This window comes from Pan paniscus, chromosome Y (genome assembly GCF_029289425.2).
Source record: "Pan paniscus chromosome Y, NHGRI_mPanPan1-v2.0_pri, whole genome shotgun sequence".
In the NCBI taxonomy this organism is placed as follows: Eukaryota; Metazoa; Chordata; class Mammalia; order Primates; family Hominidae; genus Pan; species Pan paniscus.
This window is the reverse complement of record NC_073273.2, coordinates 27,395,426-27,416,610: the sequence shown is the minus strand read 5'-3', so window position 1 is coordinate 27,416,610 and position 21,185 is coordinate 27,395,426.

Here is a 21,185-nt window from a genome sequence, read left to right as displayed (position 1 = left end):
TTGTAGAATCTGCAAGAGGATATTAGGAGCATTTTGAGGCCTATTGTGGAAAAGGAAATATCTTCACATAAAAACTATATAGAAGCATTCTGAGAAACTTCTTTGTGATGTGTGCATTCAACTCACAGAGTTGAACCTATCTTTTGATTGAGCGGTTATGATACTCTCTTTTTATAGAATATGGAAGTGGGTATTTGGAGCCCTTTGAGGCCTATGGAGGAAAAGGCAATGACTTCACATAAAAACTACACAGAAGGATTCTGAGAAACTTCTTTGTGATGAATAAATTCATCACACAGAGTGGTAACTTTCTTTTGATTGAGCAGTTTTGAAACACTCTTTTTGTAGAATCTTCAAGTGGATATTTGGAGCGCTTTGAGGCCTGTTGTGGAAAAGGAAATATTTTCACATAAAAACTACACAGAAGCATTCTGAAAAACTTCTTTGTGATGTGTGTATTTATCTCACAGATTTGAAACTTTCTTTTGATTGAGACTTTTTGAAACACTCATTTTGTACAATCTGCAAGTGGATATTTGGAGCCCTTTGAGGCCTATTGTGGAAAAGGGAATATCTTCACTTAAAAACTACACAGAAGGATTTTGAGAAACCACTTGGTGATGAATAAATTGATCACACAGAGTTGAACCTTTCTGTTGATTGAGCAGTTTTGAAACACTCTTTTTGTAGAATCTACAAGTGGATATTTGGAGCACTTTGAGGCCTATTGTGGAAAAGGGAATATTTTCACATAAAAACTACACAGAAGTATTCTGAGAAACTTCTCTGTGATGTGTGCTTTCATCTCACAGTGTTGAAACTTTCATTTGATTGAGCAGTTTGGAAACACTCTTTTTATAGAATATGCAAGTTGATATTTGGATCCCGTTGCAGCCTATGGTGGAAAGGGAAATACCTTCACATAAAAACTATACAAAATCATTCTGAGCAACTTCTTTGTGATGTGTGCACTCATCTCACAGAGTTGAACCTTGCTGTTGATTGAACCATTTTGAAACACTCTTTTTGTAGGATCTTGAAGTGGATATTTGGAGCGCTTTCAGGCTTCTTGTGGAAAAGGAAATATCTTCACGTAAAAACTACACAGAAGCATTGTGAGACACTTTTGTGATGTGTGCATTCAAGTCACAGAGTTGAACTTATCTTTTGATTGAGGAGTTTTGAAACACCCTTTTTATATAATCTGCAAGTGGATATTTGGAGCACACTGAGGCCTATTGTGGAAAAGGAAATATCTTCACATAAAAACTGCATAGAAGCATTCTGAGAAACTTCTTTGTGATGTGTGCATTCATCTCACAGGGTTGAACCTATCTTATGACTGAGCAGTTTTGAAACACTCTTTTGGTAGAATCTGCAAGTGGTTATATGGAGAGCTTAGAGGCCTACTGTGGAAAAGCAAATATCTTCACATAAAACTACACAGAAGCATTCTGAGAAACTTCTTTGTGATGTGTGTATTTATCTCAGAGATTTGAAACTTTGTTTTGATTGAGACCTTTTGAAACACTCTTTTTGTACAATCTGCAAGTGGATATTTGGAGTCCTTTGAGGCCTATTGTGGAAAAGGAAATATCTTCACATAAAAACTACACAGAAGCATTCTGAGAAACTACTTTGTGATATGTGCATTCATCTCACAGAGTTTAACCTTTCTTTTGATTGAGCAGTTTTGAAACAGTCTTTTTGTAGAATCTGCAAGTAGATTTTTGGAGCGCTTTGGGACCTATTCTGGAAAAGGAAATATCTTCACATAAAAGCTACACAGAAGCATTTGGAGAAACTTCTTTGTGATGTGTGCATTCAACTCACAGAGGTGAACTTATCTTTTCATTGCGATGTTTTGAAACTCTCTTTTTCTGGAATCTAGAAGTGGATATTTAGAGCCCTTTGGGGCCTATGTTGGAAAAGGAAATATCTTCAATAAAAACTCTACAGAAACATTCTGAGAAACTTCTTTGTGATGTGTACATTCATCTCACAGAGTTGAACCTTTCTTTTGAGCATTTTTAAAACACTCATTTTGTGGAATCTGCAAGTGGATATTTGGAATGCTTTGAGGCCTATGGTGGAAAAGGAAATATCTTCACATAAAAACTACACAGATGCGTTCTGAGAAACTTCTTTGCCTTGTGTGCGTTCATCTCACAGAGTTGAACCTGTCTTTTGATAGAGCAATTTGGAAACACTCTTTTTGTAGTATCTGCAAGTGGATATGTGGAGTGCTTTGAGGCCTAAAATGGTAAATGAAATGTCTTCACATAAAAACTACACAGAAGCATTCTGAGCAACTTCTTTGTGATGTGTGCATTCAACTCACAGAGTTCAACCTATGTTTTGATTGAGCAGTTTTGGATGTCCCTTTTTGTAGAATCTACAATTAGATATTTGGAGCCCTTTGTGGCCTATGGTGGAAAAGGAAATATCTTCACATAAAAGCTACACGGAAGCATTCTGAAAACCTTATTTGTGATGTGTGCATTCATCTCACAGTGTTGAAACTTTCTTTTCATTTAGCAGTTTAGAAGCACTCTTTTAGTAGAATCTGCAAGTGGATATTTGGAGCCCTTTGTGGCCTATTGCTGTAAAGGAAATATCTTCTCATAAAAACTACACAAAAGCATTCTGAGAAACTCCTTTTTGATGTTTGCATTCATCTCATGGAGTTGAACCTTTCTTTTCATTGAGGAGTTTTGAAATTCTTTGTGTAGAACCTGAAAGTGACTATTTGGAGGGCTTTGAGGCCTATGGTGGAAAAGGAAATATCTTCACATAAAAAATACACAGAAGTGTTCTCAGAAACTTCTTTGTGATGCTTGCATTCACCTCAAAGGGTTGAACCTATCTTATGACTGAGCAGTTTTGAAGCTCTCTTTTTGTGGAATCTGCAAGTGGATATTTGGAGTCCTTTGCAGCCTATCGTGGAAAAGAGGATATCTTCCCACAAAAACTACCCAGATGCATTCTGAGAAACTTCTTTGTGATGCGTGCATTTTTCTCACAGAATTGAACCCTTCTTCTAATAGAGCAGTTTTCAAACACTATTTTTGTAGTGTCTGCAAGTAGATATTTGGAGCACTTTGAGGCCTATTGTGGAAAAGGAGTTATGTTCACATAAAAACTACACAGAAGCCTTCTGAGAAACTTCTTTGTGATGTGGGCATTCAGGTCACAGAGTTGAAACTTTCTTTTGATTGAGCAGTTTGGAAACACTCTTTTTGTAGAATCTGTAAGTGAATATTTTGAGCGCTTTGAGGCCTATTGTGGAAATGGAAATACCTTCGCTTGAAAACTGCATAGAAGCATTCTGAGAAACTTCTTGTGATGTGTGCATTCAACTCACAGAGTTGAACTTATCTTTTGGTTGAGCAGTTTTGAAACTCTCTTTTTGTAGAATCTACAATTGGATATTTGGAGTCTTTTGTGTCCTATGGCGGAAAAGGAAATATCTTCATATAAAATCTACACAGAAGCATTCTAAGAAACTTCTTTGTGATGTGTGCATTCATCTCACAGAGTTGAAAATGTCTTTAGTTTGAGCAATTTAGAAGCACTCTTTCAGTAGAATCTGCAAGTGGATATAAGGAGCCCTTTGCAGCCTGTTGTGGAAAAGGAAATATCTTCACATAAAAACTATGCAAAAGCATTCTGAGAAATTCATTTTTGATGTGCGCATTCATCTCACAGAGTTGAGCCCTTCTTTTGATTGAGCAGTTTTGAAACTCTCTTTTTGTAGACTCTGCAAGTGGCTATTTGGAGGGCTTTGAGGCCTATGGTGGAAAAGGACAAATCTTCACATAAAAACTACACATAAGTATTCTCAGAAACTTCTTTGTGATGTGTGCATTCAACTCACAGAGTTGAACCTGTCTTCTGATTGAGCAGTTTTCAACCACTCTTTTTGTAGGGCCTGCAATTAGATATTTGGAGTGCTTTTAGGCCTATTGTGGAAAAGGAGTTATCCTCACATAAAAACTACTCAGAAGCATTCTGAGAAACTTCTTTGTGATGTGTGCATTCATCTCACAGGGTTGAATCTTTCTTTTGATTGAGCAGTTTTGAAACACTGTTTTTGTAGAATGTGAAAGTGGATATTTTGAGTGCTTTGAAGCCTATTGTGGAGAAGGAAATATCTTCACATAAAAACTACACAGAACCATTCTGAGAAACTTCTTTGTGATATGTGCATTCATCTCACAGAGTTGAACCTTTCTTTTGGTTGAGCAGTTTGGAGACACTCTTTTTGTACAATCTACAAGTAGATATTTTGAGCACTTCAGGGCGTATTGTGGAAATGGAAATACCTTCATTAACAAACTGCACAGAAGCATTCTGAGAAACTTCTTTGTGATGTGGGCATTCAACTCACAGAATTGAACCCATCTGTTGATTGAGCAGTTTTGAAACTGTCTTTTTGTGGAATCTGCAAGTGGATATTTGGAGACATTTGCATCCTACGGTGGAAAAGGAAATATCGTCACTTAAAAACTACAAAGAAGCATTTTGAGAATCTTCTTTGTGATGCGTGCATTCATCTCACAGTGTCAAACCTTTCTTTTGATCGAGCAGTTTTGAATCTCTGTTTTTCCAAAATCTGCAAGTGGATATTTGGAGAGGTTTGAGGCCTATTGTTGAAAAGGAAATATCTTCACATAAAAACTACACAGAAGCATTTGCAGAAACTTTTTGTGATGTGTGCATTCATCTCACAGAGTTGAACCTATCTTTTGATGGAGCAATTTTGAACCTCTCTTTTTGTAGAATCGGCAAGTAGATATTTGGAGCGCTCTGAGGATTTTGGTGGAAAAGGAAATACCTTCACATAAAATCTACACGGAATCATTCTGAGAAACTTCTATGTGATATTCCATTCAACTCACAAAGTTGAACCTATCTTTTGATGGAGCAATTTTGAACCTCTCTTTTTGTAGAATTGGCAAGTGGATATGTGGAGCCCTTTGTGGCCTATTTTGGAAAAGGAAATATCTTCACATCAAAACTACACGGAAGCATTCAAAGAAACTTCTTTGTGATGTGTGCATTCATCTCACAGAGTTGAATCTTTCTTTTGATAGAGGAGTTTTGAAACACTATCTTGTAGAATCTGCAAGTGGACCTTTGGAGTGTTTTGAGGGCTATTGTGGAAAAGTAAATATCTTCACATAAAACTACACAGAACATTATGACAAACTTCTTTGTGATCTGTGCATTCATATCACAGATTTGAACCTTTCCTTTAATTGAGCAGTTTTGAAAAACTCTTTTTGTAGAATCTGCAATTGGATATGTGGAGAGCTTTGAGGCCTATGGTTGAAAAGGAAATATTTGCCCATAAAAATTACATGGAAGCATTATGGGAAACTTCACTGTGATGCATGCATTCATGTCACAGAGATGAAACTTTCTTTTCATTGAGCAGTTTTGAAACAATCTTTTTGTAGAATGTGGAAGTGGATATTTGGAGTTCTTTGGGGCCTATTGTGGAAAATGAAATATCTTCACTCAAAAATTGGACAGAAGCATTCCCAGAAACTTCTTTGTGATGTGTGCATTCAACTCGGAGAGTTGAATCTTTCTTTTGATTGAGCAATTTTGAAACACTCTTTTTGTGGAATCTGCAAGTGGATATTTGGAGAGCTTTTTGGCCGCTAGTGGAAAAGGAAACATCTTCAAATAAAAACTATACAGCAGCATTCTGAGAAACTTCTTTGTAATGTGTGCATTCATCTCAGAGAGGTGAACCTTTCTTTTGATTAAGCAGTTTTGAAAAACTCTTTTTTCAAAAGAATCTGTAAGTGGATATTTGGAGTGATTTGGGGCCGATGTTGGAAAAGGGAGTATCTTCAAATAAAAACTAGACAGAAGCATTCTGAGAAACTTCTTTGGATGAGTGCATTCATTTGACAGAATTGAAACTTTCTTTTCATTCACCAGTTTTCAAACACTCTTTTTGTAGAATCTGCAAGAGGATATTTGGAGTGCTTTGAGGCCAATGGTGGAGAAGGAAGTATCTTCGCATAAGAACCACACAGAAGCATTCTGAGAAACTTTTTTGTGATGTGCGCATTCATCTCACAGAATTCAACATTACTTTTAGTTGAGCAGCTTTGACACACTCTTTTAGTAGAATCTCCAAGAGGATATTTGGAGCGCTTTGAGGCCTAAGGGGAAAAGTAAATATCTTCACATCAAAACTACACAAAAGCATTCTAAGAAACTGCTTCATGATGTGTCCATTTATCCCACAGAGTTGTACCTTTTTCTTTGGATTGCACAATTTGGAATCTGTGTTTTTGTGGTGTCTGCAAATCGATATTTGGAGGGGTTTGAGGCCCACAGTGGAAAAAGTAATATCTTCATATAAAAACTAGACAGAAACATTTTGAGAAACTACTTTGTGATGTGTGTATTCAACTCACAGAGTTGAACATTTCTTTTAATGGAGCAGTTTTGAAACACTCTTTTTTTTAGAATCTGCAAGTGGATATTTTGATTGCTTTGTAGCCTCTGGGGTAAAAGCAAATTTCTTCATATAAAAACTAGATAGTAGGATTCTGTGAAACTTCTTTGTGATGTGTGCATTCATCTCACCAAGTTGAACCTTTCTTTTGATTGAGCAGTTTTGAAACACTCTTTTTGTAGAATATGCAAGTGGATATGTGAAGCGATTTGAAGTCTATGGTGGAAAAGGAAATATCTTCACATAAAAACTAGACAGAAGCATTCTCAGAAACTTCTTTGTGATGTGTGCATTCAACTCACAGAGTTGAACCTATCTGTAGATTGAGCAGTTTAGAATCTCTCTTTTTGGAGAATCTGCATGTGGATATTTGGAGCCCTTCACGCATTATGGTAGAAAAGGAAATATGTTCAAATAAAAACTATGCGGAAGCATTCAGAGAAACTTCTTTGGATGAGTGCATTCTTCAAACAGAGTTGCAACTTTCTTTGGATTTTGCAGTTTTGAAACATTCTTTTCATAGAATCTGGAAGTGGATATTTGGAGGGCTTTGATTGCTATCTTGGAGATGGAGATATCTTCACATAAAAACTACACAGAAGCATTCTTAGAAACTTCTTTGAGTGGTATGCATTCAACTCACAGAGTTGAACCTGTCTTTTGATTGAGCCGTTATGAATCTCTCTTTTTGCAGAATCTGCAAGTGGGTATTAGGAGTGCTTTGAGGCCTACTTGGGAAATCAAATATCTTCACATAAAAACTACAGACAGGCATTCTGAGAAACTTCTTTGTGATGTGTGCATTCAACTCACAGAGTCGAACCTATCTTTTCATTAAGCAGTTTTAAATCTCTCTTTTTGCAGGATCTGAGAGTGGATATTTGTAGACATTTGAGGCCTATTGTGGAAAAGCAAATATCATCACATAAAAACTACACAAAAGCATTCTGAGAAATTTCTTTGTGATGTGTGCCTTCAACTCACTGAGTTGAACCTATCTTTTGATTGAGAGAAGCATTCTGAGAAACTCCCTTTGACGTGTGCATTCATCTCACAGGGTTGAACCTATCTTATGATTGAGCAGTTTTGAAACACTCTTTTTGTAGAATCTGCCAGTGGATATTTGGAGCGCTTTGAGTCCTACCATGGAAAAGCAAATATCTTCACCTAAAATTCTGAGAGTAAATTCTGAGAAACTTCTTTGTGATGTGTGCATTCATTTCACAGAGTTGAACATTTCTTTTGATTAAGCTGTATTGAAACACTGTTTTTGTATGATCTGCAAGTGTATCTTTGGAACTATTTGAGGCCTACAGTGGAAAAGGAAATATCTTCACATAAAAACTACACAGAAGTATTCTGAGAAACTTATTTGTGATGTGCACATTCAACTCACAGAGTTGAACCTATCTTTTGAATGAGCAGTTTAGCATCTCTCTTTTTGTAGAATCTGCAAGTGGGTATTTGGAGCCCTTTGCGCCCTATGGTGGAAAAGTAAATATCTTCAAATAAAAACTACACAGAAGTGTTCAGAGAAACTTCTTTGTGATGAGTGCATTCACCACACAGAGTGGAACCTTTCTTTGGATTGAGCAGTTTTGAAACAGTCTTTTCGTAGAATCTGGAAGTGGCTATTTGGAGGGCTTTGAGGACTGTTTTGGAGAAAAAGATATCTTCACATAAAAACTACAGTGAAGCATTTGAGAAACTTCTTTGTGAGGTGTGCATTCAACTCACAGAGTTGAAACTATCTTTTGATTGAGCTGTTTTGAATCTCTTTTTGCAGAATCTGCAAGTGGATATTAGGAGTGCTTTGAGGCCTACTGTGGAAAATCAAATAGCTTCACATAAAAACTACACAGAAGCATTCTGAGAAACTTCTTTGTGATGTGTGCATTTATTTCACAGTGTTGAACCTTTCTTTTCATTGAGCAGTTTTGAAACATTCTTTTTGTACAATCTGCTAGTGGATATTTGGAGCAATTTGAGGCCTATCGTGGAAAAGGAAATATCTTCACATAAAAACTACACAGAAGCATTCTCACAGAATTCTTTGCAGTGAGTGAATTCATCACACAAAGTGCAACCTTTCTTTCGATTGAGCAGTTCTGAAACACTCTTTTTGTAGAACTGGAAGTGGATATTTGGAGGGCTTTGGGGCTTATTTTGGAAAAGGAAATATCTTCCCATAAAAACTATACAGAAGCATTTTGAGAAACTTCTTTGTTATGTGTGCATTCAACCCACAGAGTGGAAACTATCTTTTGATTGAGCAGTTTTGAATCTCCATTTTTGCAGAATCTGCAAGTGGATATTTGGAGCACTTTGAGACATACAATGGAAAAGCAAATATCTTCACATAAAAACTACACAGAAGCATTCTGAGAAACTTCTTTGCCACGTGTGCATTCAACTTACACAAGGATGAACCTATCTTTTGATTGACCAGTTTTGAATCTCTCTTTTTGAAGAATCTGTAAGTGGATATTTGGAGAGCTTTTAGGCCTATTGTGGAAAAGGAAATATCTCCACATAAAAACTACATATAGAAATTCCTAGAAACTTCTTTGTGATGTGTGCATTCAACTCACAGAGTTGAACCTATCTTTTGATTGAGCAGTTTTGAATCTCTCTTTTTGTAGTTACTGCCATTGGATATTTGGGGCCCTTTGTAGCCTATGGTGGAAAAAGAAATATATTCAAATAAAAACTACACAGAAGCATTATGAGAAACTTATTTGTGATGTGTGCATTTATCTCACAGGGTTGAACCTATGTTATGATTCAGCAGTTCTCAAACACTCTTCTTGTAGAATATGCAAGTGGATATTTGGTGCGCTTTGAGGCCTCTTGTGGAAAAGCAAATGTCTTCACATAAAAACTACACAGAAGCATTCAGAGAAATTTCTTTGTGATGGGTGCATTTATCACACAGAGTTGAACCTTTCTTTTCAATGAGCTGTTTCGAGATGAATGCACACATCACAAGGAAGTTTCTCAGATTGCTTCTGTCTAGATTCTATATGAAGATATTTCCTTTTCTGCCTTAGGCCGCAAAGCGCTCCAAATGTCCACTTGCAGATTCTACAAAAAGAGTGTTTCCAAGCTGCTCAGTGAAAAGAAAGGTTCAACTCTGGGAGATGAACACACATGTCACAAAGAAGTTTCTCGGAATTATTCTGTCTAGTTTATATTGGAAAATACTACCTTTTCCACCATAGGCCTCAAAGTGTTCCAAGTGTCCACTTGCAGATTCTACAAAAAGAGAGTTTCAAAACTGCTCAATCAAAAGATCAGTCCAGCTCTCTGAGTTGAATGCACACATCACAAAGAAGTTTCTCAGAATTTCTCTGTGTAGTTTTTATGTGGAGACATTTCCTTTTCCACAATAGGCCTAAAAGCTCTGCAAATACCCACTTGCAGATTCTGCAAGAAGAGAGATTCAAAACTGGTCAATCAAAAGATAGGTTCGACCTTGTGAGTTGAATACACACATGACAAAGAAGTTTCTCAGAATGTTTCTGTGTAGTTTTTAGGTGAAGATATTTGCTTTTCCATGGTAAGCCTCAAAACACTCCAAATATCCGCTTGCAGATTCTGCAAAAACAGAGATTTAAAAGTGCCCCATCAAAAGATAGTTTCCACCCTGTGAGTTGAATAGACACATAACAAAGAAATGTCTCATAATGCTTCTGTGTAGTTTTTATGTGAAGATAGTTCCTTTTCCAAAATAAGCCTCAAAGCCCTCCAAATATCCACTTCCAGATTCGACAAAAAGAGTATTTCAGAACTGATCAATCAAAAGAAAGGTTCCACTCTGTGTGATGAATTCACTCATAACAAAGAAGTTTGAGAGAATGCTTCTTTGTAGTTTTTATGTGAAGATATTTCCTTTTCCACAATAGGCCTCAAATCGCTCCATGTATCCACTAGCAGATACTACAAAAAGAGTGTTTCAAAGCTGCTCAATCAAAAGAAAGGCTCAACACTGTGAGATGAATGTACACATCACAAAGAAGTTTCTCAGAATGCTTCTGTGTACTTTTTATGTGAAGATATTTTCTTTTCCACCATAGGCTTTAAATCGCTCCAAATTTCCAACTGCACATTCTATAAAAAGAGAGTTTCAAAACTCCTCAATCAAAACAAATGTTTAACTCTGTGAGATGAATGTACAGATCACAAAGAAGTTTCTCAGATTGCTGCTGTCTAGAATTTATGAGAAGATATTTCCTTTTCTAACATAGGCCACAAAGCGCTACAAATGTCCACATGCAGATCCTACAAAAAGAGTGTTTCAAAACTGCTCAATCAAAAGAAAGGTTCAACTCTGTGAGATGAAAGCCCACATCACAAAAAGTTTATCAGAATTATTCTGTCTGGTTTATATGTGAACATATTTCTTTTTCCACCATAGGCCTCAAAGTGCTCCAAATGTCCACTTGCAGATTCTACCAAAACAGAGTTTCAAAACTGGTTAATCAAAAGAATGGTTTAACTGTGAGATGAAAGCACTCATCACAAAGAAGTTTCTCAGATTGCTTCTGTCTAGATTTTATGTGAAGATATTTCCTTTTCTACCATCGGCCACAAAGCGCTCCAAATGTCCACTTGCAGATTCTACAAAAAGAGACTTTCAGAACTGCTCAATCAAAAGAAATGTTTAACTCTGTGAGATGAATGCACATGTCATGAAGAAGTTTATCAGATTGCTTCTGTCTAGATTTTATGTGAAGATATTTCCTTTTCGAACTTAGGCCGCAAATGGCTCCAAATATCCTCTTGCAGATTCTACAAAAAGAGTGTTTCCAAATTTCTCAATCAAAAGAAAGGTTCAACTCTGTGAGGTGAACACGCACATCACAAAGAAGTTTCTCAGAATTCTTCTCTCTAGCTTTTATGTGAAGATACTTCCTTTTCCACCATAGGCCTCATAGCGCTCCGAATGTCCACTTGCAGATTCTACAAAAAGAGAGTTTCAAAACTGACCAATCAGAAGAAAGATTTGACTCTGTGAGTTTAATGCACACATCAAAGAAGTTTCTCAGATTGCTTCTGTCTAGATTTTATGTGAAGATTTTTCCTCTCTATCATAGGCCGCAAAGCAATCCAAATCTCCACTTGCAGATTCTACAAATGGTTATTTCCAAACTAGTCATTCAAGAGAAAGGTTCAACTCTGAGAGATGAACTCACACATCACAGAGAAGTTTCTCAGAATTATTTTGTCTAATGTTTATGGGAAGATATTACCTTTTCCAACTTAGGTCTCTAAGCAGCCAAATGTCCACTGGCAGATTCTACAAAAAGTTTCAAAACTGCTCAATCAAGGAAAAGTTTAACTCTGTGAGATGAATGCACACATCACAAGGAAGTTTCTCAGATTGCTTCTGTCTAGATTTTATATGAAGATACTTCCTTTTCTACCATGGGCCACAAAGCACTCCAAATCTCCACTTGCAGTTTCTACAAAAGGAATGTTTCCAAACTGCTCAATCAAAAGAAAGGTCCAACTCTGTGAGATGAACGTACACATCACAAAGAAGTTTCTCAGAATTCTTCTGACTAGTTTTTATGTGAAGACATTTCCTTTTCCACCATAGGCCTCAAAGTGATACTAATGTCCACTTTCAGATTCTACAAAAAGGGAGTTTCAAAACTGCCAATCAAAAGAAAGTTTTAACTCTGTGAGATGAATGCACACATCACAGAGAAGTTTCTCAGATTGCTTATGTCTAGATATTATGTGAAGACATTTCCTTTTCTGCCATAGGCTTCAAAGCTCTCCAAATGTCCACTTGCAGATTCTACAAAAAGAGTGTTTCCAAACTGCTGAATCAAAAGAAATGTTCAGCTCTGTGAGATGAACGCACGCATCACAGAGAAGATTCTCATAATTCTTCTGTGTAGTTTTTATGTGAAGATATTTCCTTTTCTATGATAGGCCTGAAAGCACTCCAAATGTCCACTTGCAGCTTCTACAAAAAGAGTGTTTCAAAGTACTCAATCAAAAGAAAAGTTTAACTCTGTGATATGAATGTATACATCACAAAGAAGTTTCTCAGATTGCTTCTGTCTAGATTTTATGTGAATATAGTTCCTTTTCTACCATAGACCGCAAAGCGCTCCAAATCTCCACTTGCAGATTCTACAAAAAGAGTATTTCCAAACTTCTCAATCAAAAGATATTTTCAACTCTGTGAGATGTACCCACACATCACAGAGAATTTACTCAGAATTCTTCTGTCTAGGTTTTATGTGAAGATGTGTCCTTTTCTGCCACAGGCCTCAAAGTGTTCCAAATGTCCACTTGCAGATACTACAAAAAGAGAGTTTCAAAACTGCTCAATCAAAAGAAATGTTTAACTCAGTGAGATGAATGCACTCATTATAAAGAAGTTTCTCAGATTTCTTCTGTCTGGATTTTATTTGAAGATATATCATTTTCCACCATAGGCCACACAGCGCTCGAAAAGTCCACTTGCAGATTCTACAAAAAGAGTATGTCAATACTCGTCCATCAAAAGAAAGGTTCAACTCTGGGAGATGAACGCACACCTCACAGAGAAGTTTCTCAAAATGCTTCTATCTATTTTTATGTGAAGATATTTCCTTTTCCACCACAGGCATCAAAGCGCTCCAAATGTCCACTTGCAGATACTACAACAAGAGAGTTTCCAAACTGCTCAATCAAAAGAAAAGGTTAACTCTGTGAGATGAATGCACCCTTCACAAATAAGTTTCCCAGATTGCTATTGTCTAGATTTTATGTGAAGATGTTACCTTTTCTACCATAGGCCACAAAGCGCTCTAAATGTCCACTTGCAGATTCTACAGATAGTTTCTAAACTGCCCTGTCAAAGGAAAGGTTTATCTCTGTGAGATAAATACATCACAAAGAAGCTTCTCAGATTACTTCTGTCTAGATAGCACGTGAAGATATTTCCTTCTGTACCATAAGCTGCAAAGCTCTCCAAACTTCCACTTGCAGATTCTACAAAAAGAATGTTTCCAAACTGCTCAATCAAAAGAAAAATTCAACTTTGTGAGATGAACGCACACATCACAAAGGAGTTTCTCAGAATTCTTCAGTCTAGATTTTCTAAGAAGATATTTCCTTTTCCAACATAGGCCTCAAAGCACTCCAAATGTCTACTTGCAGATTCTACAGAAAGAGAGTTTCAAAACTGCTCAACCAAAACAAATGTTTAACTCTGTGAGATGAATGCACACATCACAAAGAAGTTTCTCAGATTGCTTCTTTCTAGATATTATGTGAAGATATTTCCTTTTCTACCATAGGCTGCAAAGAGCTCCAAATGTCCACTTGCAGATTCTACAAAAACGATTTTTCCAAACTGCTCAATCAAAAGAAAGATTCAACTCTGTGAGATGAACGCTCACATTACAAAGTAGTTTCTCAGAATTCTTCTGTCTAGTTTTTATGTGAAGATATTTCCTTTTCCACCATAAGCCTCAAAGTGCTCCAAATTTCCACTTGCAGATTCTACGAAAAGATAGTTTTGAAACTGCTCAATCAAAAGAACCATTTAACTCTGTAGGGTGAATGCACACATCAGAAAGAAGTTTCTCAGATTGCTTCTGTCTAGATTTTATGTGAAGGTATTTCCTTTTCTACCATAGGCCTCAAAGTGCTCCAAATGTCCACTTGCAGATTCTACATAAACAGTGTTTCCAAACTGTTCAATCAAAAGAAAGGCTCAACTCTGTGAGATGAACACACACATCACAAAGAAGTTTGTCAGAATTCTTCTGTGTAATTTTTATGTGAGGATATTTCCTTTTCCACCATAGCGCTCCAAATGTCCACTTGCCGATTCTACAAAAAGAGTTTCAAAACTGCTCTACAAAAAGGAAGCTTTAACTCTGTGTGATGAATGCATACAACACAAAGAAGTTTCTCAGATTGCTTCTGTCTGGATTTTATGTGAAGATATTTCCTTTTCTAACAGGCCGCAAAGTGCTCCAAATGTCCACTTGCAGATTCTATAAAGAGAGATTTTCAAAACTGCTCAATCAAAGGAAAGGTTTAACTCTGTCATGTGAATGCACACATCACAAAGAAGTTTCTCAGATTGCTTCTGTCTAGATTTTATGTAAAGATATTTACTTTTCAACAATATGCTGCAAAGCAATCTAAATGTCCACTTGCAGATTCTACAAAAAGAGAGTTTCCAAACTGCTCAATCAAAAGAAAGGTTCAAATCCATGAGATGAATGCACACATCACAAAGAAGTTTCCCAGAATTCTTCTGTCTAGTATTTATGTGAAGATATTTCCTTTTCCACCATAGGCCTCAAAGCACTCCAAATGCCCACTTGCAGATTCTACAAAAAGAAAGTTTCAGAACTGCTCAATCAAAAGAAAGGTTTAACTCTGTGAGATAAATGCACACATCAGAAACAAGTTTCTCAGATTGTTTCTGTCTAGATTTTGTGTGAAGATATTTCCTTTTCTACCATAGGCTGCAAAGCACTTGAAATGACCAATTGCCAGATCCTACAAAAAGAGTGTTTCCAAACAGCTCAATCAAAAGAAAGGTTCAACTCCATGAGATGAATGCAAACATCACAAAGGAATTTCTCAGAATTATTCTGTCTAGTTTATATGTGAAGATATTTCCTTTACCACCATAGGCCTCAAAGCGCTCCAAACGTCCAATTGTAGAATCTACAAAAAGAGAATTTCAAAACTGCTCAATCAAAAGAAAGGTTTATCTCTATGAGATGAATGCATACATCTCAAAGAAGTTTCTCAGATTGCTTTTGTCAAGATTTTATGTGAAGATATTTCCTTTTCTACTGCAGGGCACAAAGCTCTCCAAATGTCCACTTGCAGATTCTACGAAAAGAGAGTTTCAAAAATGCTCAATCAAAAGAAACATTTAATGCTGTGGGATGAATGCACACATCACAAAGAAGTTTCTCAGATTGCTTCTGTTGAGATTTTATGTGAAGGTGTTTCCTTTTCTACCATCAGCCACAAAGCGCTCAAAATATTCACTTGCAGATTCTACAAAAAGAGGTTTTCCAAACTGCTCAGTCAAAGGAAGGTTCAACTCTGTGAGATGAACTCACACATCATGAAGAAGTTTCTCATAATTCTTCTGTCTAATTTTTATGTGAAGATATATCATTTTCTACCATAGTCCTCAACGCGCTCGAAATGTCCACTTGCAGATTCTAAAAAAAAAATATTTCAATACTGGTCCATCAAAAGAAAGGTTGAACTCTGGGAGATGAATGCACACATCACAAAGAAGTTTCTCAGATGTCTTTAGTCTAGTTTATATGTGAAGATATTTCCTTTTCCAACACAGGGCTCAAAGCGCTCCAAATGTCCACATGCAGATTCTGCAAAAAGAGAGTTTAAAAAACTACTCAATCAAAAGAAAAGTATAACTCTGTGAGATGAATGTACACATCACCAAGAAGTTTCTCAGATATCTTCTGTCTAGATTTCATGTGAAGATATTTCCTTTTTTACCATAGGCCGCAAAGCACTCAAAATGTCCACTTGCAGATTTCACAAAAAGAGTGTTTCCAAACTGCACAATCACAAGAAAGGTTCAACTCTGGGAGATGTATGCACACATCCAGATAAGTTTCTCAGAATGTTTCTGTCTAGTTTTTATATAAAGGAATTCCCTTTTCTACCATAGGCCACAAAGTGCTCCAAATGTCCACTTGCACGTTCTACAAAAAGAGTGTTTCCAAACTCCTCAATCAAAAGAAAGTTTCAATTCTGGGAGATGAATGCACACATCACAATGAAGTTTCTCAGATTTCCTCTGTCTAGATTTTATGTTAAGATATTTCCTTTTCTATGATAGGCCACAAAAAGCTTCAAATGTCCACCTGCAGATTCTACAAAAAGAGTGTTTCCAAACTGCTCAATCAAAAGAAATGCTCAACTCTGTGAGATGAACACACACATCGCAAAGTGGTTTCTCAGAATACTTCTGTCTAGTTTTTATGTGAAGGATTTCCTTTTCCACCATAGGCCTCAAAGAGCTCCAAATGTCCACTTGCAGATTAAACAAAAAGAGTATTTCAAAACTAGTACATCAAAAGAAATTTTCAACTCTGTGAGATGAATGCACACATCACAAAGAAGTTTCTCTGATTGCTTCTGTCTGTATTTTATGTGAAGATATCTCCTTTTTTACCACAGGCTGCAGAGTGCTCCAAATCCCAATTTGCAGATTCTACAAAAAAAAGTGTTTCCTAACTGCTCAATCAAAAGAAAGGTTCAACTATTTGAGATGCACGCACACATCACAAGTAAGTTTTGCAGAATTCTTCTGTCAAGTTTTAATCTGAAGATATTTCTTCTTCCACCATAGGCCTCAAAGCGCTTCAAATATCCACTTGCAGATTCTACAAAAAGAGCCTTTCAAAACTACACAATCAAAGGAAAGTTTTAACTCTGTGAGATGAATGCACACATCAAAAAGAAATTTTTCATATTGCTTTGGTCTAGATTTCATGTGAAGTTATTTCCTTTCCACTCTAGGGGTCAAAGCCTTCCGAAAGTCCACTCGCAAATTCTGCAAAAAGAGAATGTCAAAAGTGCCCAATCCAAAGAAAGGGTTTACTCTGGGAGATGAATTCACACATCCCACAGAAGTTTCTCAGATTGCTTCTGTCTAGATTTTATGTGAAGATATTTCCTTTCTACCATAGGCCGCATAACGCTCCAAATGTCCACTTGAAGATTCTACAAAAAGGCTGTTTCCAAACTGCTCAACCAAAAGAAAAGTTCAGCTGTTTGAGATGAATGCACACGTCACAAAAAAGTTCCTCAGAATTCTTCTGTCTTTTTTGTGTGTGTGAAGATATTTTCTTTTCCACCATAAGCCTCAAGGCACTCGAAATGTCCACTTGCAGATTCTACAAAACGCATATTTCAAAACTGGTCCTTCAAAAGAAAGGTTCAACTCTGTGAGATGAATGCACACATCACAAAGAAGTTTATCAGAATGCTTCTGTCTAGATTTTATGTGAAGATATTTCCTTCTCTACCATAGGCTGCAAAGCACTCCAAATGCCCACTTGCAGATTCTATGAAAAGAGTGTTTCCAAACTGCTCACACAAAAGAAACGTTAAACTCTGTGAGATGAATGCACACATCTCAAAGATGTTTCCCAGAATTATTCTGTCTAGTATTTATCCGAAGAGATTTCCTTTTCCACCATAGGCTTCAATTCGCTCCAATTGTCCACTTACGGATTCTTCAAAAAGAGAGTTTCAAAACTACTCAATCAAAACAAAGGTTTAAATTTGTGAGATCACTGCACACATCACAAAGAAGTTTATCAGAATGCTTCTGTCTAGATTTTATGTGAAGATATTTCCTTTTCTAACATAGACCGCAAAGCGCTCCAAATGTCCACTTGCAGATTCTCCAAAAAGAGTGTTTCCAAACTGCTCAATCAAAAGAAAGGTTCATCTCTCTGGGATGAACGCACACATTACAAATAAATTTCTCAGAAAGCTTCCATCTAGTTTTTACATGCAGATATTTCCTTTTCCACCATAGGCATCAAAGCTCCGCGAATGTCCACTTGCAGATTCTGAAAAAGAGAGCTCAAAAACTGCTGAGCCAAAAGAAAAGTTCAACTCTGTGAGAAGAATGCACACATCACAAAGAAGTTTCTCAGATTACTTCTGTCTAGATTTTATGTGAAGATGTTTCCTTTTATATCATAGACTGTATAGCGCTCTAAATATTCATTTGCAGATTCTACACAAAGAGTGTTTCCAAACTGCTCAATCAAAAGAAAGCTTCAACTCTGTGAAATGAACCCACTCATCACTAAGAAGTTTCTCAGAATTCTTCTGTCTAGTTTTTATGTGAAGATATTTCCTTTTCCACCGTAGGCCTCAAGATGCTCAAAATGTCCACTTGCAGATTCTACAAAGAGTGTATTTCAAAACTCTTCCTTCAAAAGAAAAGTTCAACTGTGGGAGATGAATGTACACATCACAAAGAAGTTTCTCAGATTGCTTCTGTGTAGGTTTTATGTTAAGATATTTCCTTTTCTACCATAGGCCACCAAGCGCTCCAAATATCCACTTGCAGATTCTACAAAAAGAGTGTTTCCAAACTGCTCAATCAAAAGAATGACTGAACTCTATGAGATGAATGCACACATCACAAAGAAGTTTCTCAGAATTCTTCTGTCTAGTTTTTATGTGAAGATATTTCCTTTTCCATCATAGGCCTGAAAGAGCTCCAAATATCCACTTGCAGATTCAACAAAAAGAGTATTTCAAAACTGGTCCATCAAAAGAAAGTTTCAAATCTGTGAGATGAATGCACACATCACAAAGAAGTTTCTCAGGTTGCTTCTATCTAGAATTTATGTGAAGATATTTCCTTTTCTACCATAGTCTGGAAAGTGCTCCAAATCTCCATTTGAAGATTATACAAGAAGAGTGTTTCCAAACTGCTCAATCAAAAGAAAAGTTCAACTCTGTGAGATGAACACACGCATCACAAATAAGTTTCTCAGAATTCTTCTGTCTGGTTTTAATCTGAAGATATTTCCTCTTCCACCACAGGCCTCAAAGTGCTCCAAGTGTCCACTTTCAGATTCTACAAAAAGAGAGTTTTAAAACTGCACCATCAAAGGAAAGGTTTAACTCTCTGAGATGAATGCAGACAACAAAAAGAAGTTTCTCAGATTGCTTCTGTCTAGATTTCATGTGAAGATATTTCCTTTTCTACCATAGGCTGCAAAGCGCTCCAAATGTCCACTTGCAGATTCTACAAAAAGAGTTTTTCCAAACTGCTCAATCAAAAGAAAAAGTTAACTCTGTGAGATGAACGCACACATGACAAAGAAGATTCTCAGAATTCTTCTGTCTAGTTTCTACGTGAAGGTATTTCCTTTTCCACCTTAGGCCTCAAAGCTCTCCAAATGTCCACTTGCAGATTCTAGAAAAAGAGAGGTTCAAAACTGCTCAATCAAAAGAAAGTTTCAACTCTGTAAAATGAACCCACTCTTCACTAAGAAGTTTCTCAGAATTCTTATATCTAGTTTTTATGTGAAGATATTTCCTTTTCCACCATAGGCATCAAAGCACTCCAAATGTCCACTTGCAGATTCTACAAAAAGAGAGTTTCAAAACTGCTCAATCAAAAGAAAGGTTTAACTCTGTGAGATGAATGCACACATCACAAAGAAGTTTCTCAGATTGCTTCCATGTAGATTTTATGTTAAGACATTTCCTTTTCTACCACAGGCCACCAAGCGCTCCAAATATCCACTTGCAGATTCTACAAAAAGAGTGCTTCCAAACTCCTCAATCAAAGAAAAGACTGAACTCTGTGAGATGAATGCATGCATCACAAAGAAGGTTCTCAGAATTCTTCTGTCTAGTTTTTATGTGAAGATATTTCCTTTTCCACCTTAGGCATTTAAGAGCTCCAAATGTCCACTTGCAGATTCAACAAAAAGAGTATTTCAAAACTGGCCCATCAAAAGAAAGTTTCATCTCTGTCAGGTGAATGCATACATCACAAAGAAGTTTCTCAGATTGCTTCTATCTAGATTTTATGTGAAGATATCTCCTTTTCTACCATAGGTCACAAAGCGCTCCAAATCTCCATTTGCAGATTATACAAAAAGAGTGTTTCCAAACTGCTCTATCAAAAGAAAGGTTCAACTCTGTGAGATGAACGCATGCATCACAAATCAGTTTCTCAGAATTCTTCTGTCTGGTTTTAATCTGAAGATATATCCTCTTTCACCATAGGCCTCAAAGTGCTCCAAATGTCCACTTTCAGATTCTACCTGGCATGGGTGTGCAGAGTCCCCTTCCTCCAGGGACTTTCCCAGGGAAAAATGCCCTTCAACTTTGTGCTGTGTGTGAAGGGTCCTTGGCGCCGCGATTCTCTCTTGTGAGTGCTGTGCTTGGCTCCCCATCCCTATCAACTGCTCCCAGGGCTCTGACAGCAATCTGCCCTCCTATCTGCAGGAACCTGGCCTCAGCTCCCACCCTGTCCCCCATCCCCTGCCTCCTGGCTGACCACATGTGCCTCCCTCCTGGCTCCTCCCCCGACCCATCCCGCACAAACCCCCAAGCCTGATGCCCAACGCTTGCTGCCAGCCATCCCAAATGGGCTGCTGCAAGGATATGGCTCTGGCCCAGAAGCCGGAGATGCCCTGTGGCCTGAGGCATTCATGGAGCCCAGCTCCAAGTGAAGACCTCCAGTGAGCTCATTGACGGCCTGGGCGTGCTGCCTCCAGGGGCAGGCTGTGGCCACTGGTCCTCCTTCTGCCACTTCACATCGGTCTCCTCCTCAACCACCACCTCCACCTCAGCCATTAGGTCTTCCACCATAAGCACCTTCTCGTTTTCCAAGGCCGCCTCCTTAATCTGTACCCCGGCCGTCCTCTCCAGCAGAGCCTCCAGCCTGAACATGGTGCCCTCCTGGGTGCTCCGACAGACCCCGGCCTGCGCAGCCCAGCGCATCCCCAGCACCCCTAGGCTCTGGGGGCTGCTCCACAGGAGGGCTGCTCCAGAAGAGGCCTGCTCCCTGAAAGTCCCGTGGGCCTCACCCTGCTGAGAACCTAGTACCACACCTACATGGACCCAGGTTTCCTGAAGGGCCCCGCTGGGCCCGCAGATAGCCACTCTCGCCATGGGGCTCAGGTCCCCACCAGGGTCAACT